Raw genomic sequence first — 5,000 nt, forward strand, 5'->3', positions numbered from 1 at the left:
CGGAACTTCGTGAACCTTTGAAACTTCTTTTGGAGAATCTGCTTGAGCCTAGTCCACAAGATCGACTTTCTGGTTGGAGAGAATATGGACACGAATGAATTGGAAAAAATACCTTCCAAAAACATTATGGATTGAAGATATCAGTGAATATAGACGTAAATTAATTCGAAATCTATATCACTAAATCATTATTGACCCATTATTACTATGGTCACAAATAGTTTCAGAAACTATCTTTGAGAAACATTACAGACTCAAAATAAAGGTTAAATACGGACGGATATATATTTGGAAAAATATATTTCAAAAGCATTGCATTTTAATGAAAGGAAAAAAGAAACTACAATCGTCGACATTTGATCATTGTCGCCATCTTCTTTTATTTCCTTATTGCTATTTTAGCCCCTGGGCATAGAGGGGTATCCCCTCAGCTGAATAAAATCGCTTGGCACAAAAAAAAATCCCTCATAACAATGTACGGGTCTCATCTGAGGAGTAATAGCCATCGATCACGCATCCAGCACGTGATCCAAGCACGTGTAAATCCTATTTGATCTGAGGTCGAACCCCACGAACTGCATGAAAACGTCACAATACTACTTACTGTTACTGCTCTCCCTGCGCAAGGGGATGGATATGTGGTTTAAGGTCATAGTATACTCGTATATCGGGCCTATTCACTGCCGGGTGGCACTTTATTTGATTTAAATCTCTTAATTTTGATAGATTTATCTGTTTATTCATTTTTCTATTAATTTACTAAATAATTGATTCATTTATCTATTATTTACCTGTGTACTTGTTTGGTTATTTATTCGTGAATTCATTTATTCATTCATTCATATATTTATTCAATTATTGATCTATTTATATATTTAATTTTCAATTAATTTATTTATATATTTGTATACATATTTTATATATTCATTCATTTATCTATTTATTTATTCATTCAGTTGTTTATATCCTTGTTCATTTACCTATCTATCTATTTATTCATTTATCTGTTTATCTATTTATCTATTATTTCATTTCATAGAATGAAGTATGCACGTGTATATTGTTATATTCATATATATATACATACACACACACACACACACAACCACACACACACACACACACACACACACACACACACACACACACACACACACACACACACACACACACACACACACACACACACACACACACACACGACAGAACCTGAGATTGTCGATAAAATTGATTACAAATCTCCGATAGGAAAGAGTGACCATGTACTAATAGAATTGGAGTTGAAAGAACAAATGGATCAAAGTAAAAATGATAAACATAGAATAGGAAGACTAATGTAATACGAAACAGATTTTGAGAAACTCAAAATATTCTTTCGCAATACGAATTGGGAAAAATTCCTAAATGAAGAAACAGGGATGGAAGAGAAATGGAATATACTAGAAGATATTTACAATGAGGGAGTAGATAAATACGTACCACAACAAAAAGTGGAAAGACCATACATAAAAAGCTGGTACAACAAAAGGCGTAGTGAAGCTAAGGATCATAGAGACAAAGCTTGGAAGAAATGGAAAAGAGACAAGAAAACAAGCAAATGGCAAATGTACATCAAACTAAGAAATGAGTATGTAAAAATACGCAGAGATGAAAAGAGAAACTATGAAAAAAATATAATAGAAAAATGCAAGGAAGAACCCAAACTATTTTACAGGTATGTAAATGGCAAACTGAAGAACAAACAAGAATTAGGAAAACTGCGCCAAGGTAAAACTGAATATACAGAAGAACTGGAAATGGCTGAAATCATGAAGAACCATTTCAAGTCAGTATTCACAAGAGAAAACTCATCTAACTGTGAGGAAATAGAGAGAGAGATATCCACCTCAATGAAAGAAATAATCGTAACACAGAAGGAAATCAGCGTCCAAATTAAAACCCTTGATGTCAGAAAATCACATGGTCCGGACGGAATTGCAAATTGGATACTGAAAGAATGCATGGAAGAATTAACAGACAAAATATACAATATAATTAAATTCTCACTTAAAGAAGGAAAAGTGCCACAGGACTGGAAGAAGGCAAACAATGTACTAATCTATAAGGGAGGAAACAAAGAAGACCCATCAGACGACAGACCGGTCTCCCTGACAAGCACAGTAGCAAAAATTTGTGAAGAAGTCGTCAAAAAGTAGATGGGTTAAGCATTTGGAAGAAAAAACTATACTGAATCTAAATCAATTTAGATTCAGACAAGGAAGATCATGTACAACAAAATTTATCTGCTTCTACTCAAGATTAATAGACATAATACAAGAGAGAGAGGGGTGGGCACACTGTGCCTTTCTGGACCAACAAAAGGCATTTGGTAAGGTATCACAAATAATAATAATAATAATAATAGTAATAAGAAGATAGGGTCAATAAATGGCGTCAGAGGAAAATTATTGGAATGGATGAAAGACTTCCTGACTGGAAGGAAAATGAGAGTAGTAATTAGAGACAAATTCTCAAACTGGGAAGAAAAATAAGTGGTGTCATGAAGGGATCAGTACTGGCCCCGATCATGTTTGCCATATACATGAATGGCATGGATGAAGGAGTAGAGTGTTATATGAATTTCTTTGCAGACGACGCAAAAATACTAAAGAAAGTAAAAACGGAGGAAGACTGCAACTCATTACACCAAGATTTGAACAAGATCTGGAAACGGACTCACAAGTGAGAAGTAAAATTCAATATAAAAAATGTAGTGTAATGGAATTTGGAAAAAGTAAAAACAGAATATCGAAAGATTACAAAATTGGTGAAGAAGAGGTTAAAAAAGTAAACTCGGAAAGGATCTTGGAGTGATGATCAGCAAGGACATGACACCGGATAAGCATATTAATAAAATAGTCGGAGAAACCTATAATTTATTGAGGTCAATAAAAGTGGCATTTGCTTATTAGGACGAGGAAATGATAAAAAGATTCTAACTACACTAATAAGACCAAAACTTGAGTACGCAGCAACACTATGGACACCCAGTACCAAAAAGAATATAGAAAAATTAGAAAGAATACAAAGAGCAACAACAAAACTAGCACCAACTCTTTCCGAATTGACATATGAGCAAAGACTGTCCAAATTAGAATAACCAACTGTGGAACAAAGAAGGGAAAGAGAAGACCTACTAACTATCTATAGAATAATGAAAGGAATGGAAATCTTAGATAAGAAAGACTTATTGAAATGGGACAATGGAAAAACGAGAGGACACGAAAAAAAAAAAGATAATTACAGAAAAGATCTGAAAAAAAAACAGCTTCCTACACAGAGTGATAGATATTTGGAACAAATTAGACAAAGAAACAGTGTGTGCAAACACTATTCAAGATTTTAAGAAAAAACTTAATGCTGAAAGATACAAAGACGGGTCACGAGCATAGCTCCCTTCCCGTATAATACAACTAGGTAAATACAACTAGGTAAACACACACACACACACACACACACACACACACACACATATATATATATATATATATATATATATATATATATATGTATATATTTGTGTATATATATATATATATATATATATATGTATATATTTATGTGTATATATATATATATATGTATATATGCATGTACATATGCATATATACAAATTAGATGAAACATTACAGCATCATCACAATTATTATTTCATATAATGCTGTGGTGTTCTCTTCACTATTATTAAAGAGAACCTGCACCTTAAATGCACGACACACACACACACACACACACACACACACACACACACACACACACACACACACACACACACACACATATATATATATATATATATATATATATATATAAATATACACATAAATTTATGTATGTTGCATAACTCGTTACGTATGCTAGCAAGACCAATCGTATTGGTTACATCCGTGCTGTTTCAATCACCATTCGCCCGCTGACATGGCTAGCCAAAGCAATAAATAAAATTGTACGAGAGCTACTGTACTTCGCCGAAATGATCTCGTACTTCAAGTTCTGCTTCAAGAAGAAAAAGGAACCAGAAATTGCCAGGAGGCCCAAGGGCGAGGAGCCCAAGGAGAAGAAGAGAAGCTTCCTTCAGGCACTCAAAGAACGTTTCAGCAGAGCTACCCAACGACGAGAGGAAGACGATGGAACAAGTTTGTCAAGAAAGTTCTTCGTTCGCGTTGGAAAAGTTTCTGAAGGTCCTGTCAGCACCACACTAAGCAAGGAGCTTCTGGAAGAGATTGAAGAAGCTTCCAGAGCCTTTGGACCTGACATCAAATGGAAAGAAGTTAAAGCCCTTGGAAGCGGGTTCTTCGGCACGGTGTATCTGTTGAAAAACGTCGAGACCAACGAGGTGGTCGCCAGGAAACGGGTCGACCATTACACAATGACCGATGCCATCAAAGAAGAAGTTCTCCAGAGTCAGTTGGACCACGTCAACGTCCTGACTCTCTTCTTCTGGAGACACGAAAGACGCACACACTCCCTCTTCCTGGAGTACGTCACTGGAGGAAGACTCGAAGACAAGATCAAAGACATCACGCAGGAAGAGTCTTTGGTCTACTTCGAGCAGCTCAAGAAGGGAGTCGATTACCTCCACACGAGAGGAATTGCCCATCGGGACTTGAAGCCCGACAACCTTCTCGTTACTGAAGAAAACGTCCTCAAGATCGCGGACTTCGGAAGCGCAGACGTTTTTCTCTTCGAAGGCGAAGAGGTGAAGATGATTGGGATGGTCGGTTGTATCGTCTACATGGCTCCCGAAATCTTTGAAGAAGGACACAGGTACCTCGGCCCTCCAGTGGACGTTTGGGCTTGCGGTCTCATTCTCTACAAGATGCTGACCCGTACGCTTCCCTGGCCACTGGCAGTGGCCTCAGACGAGGAGTACACTCTATGGACACGAAGGAACGAGAGAGAAAAGAACTTCCCCAAGTGGGCGGAACTTCGTGAACCTTTGAAACTTCTTTTGGAGAATC

Source organism: Oratosquilla oratoria, chromosome 22, assembly GCF_046742065.1.
Source record: "Oratosquilla oratoria isolate Oo_2021 chromosome 22, ASM4674206v1, whole genome shotgun sequence".
Lineage (NCBI taxonomy): Eukaryota > Metazoa > Arthropoda > Malacostraca > Stomatopoda > Squillidae > Oratosquilla > Oratosquilla oratoria.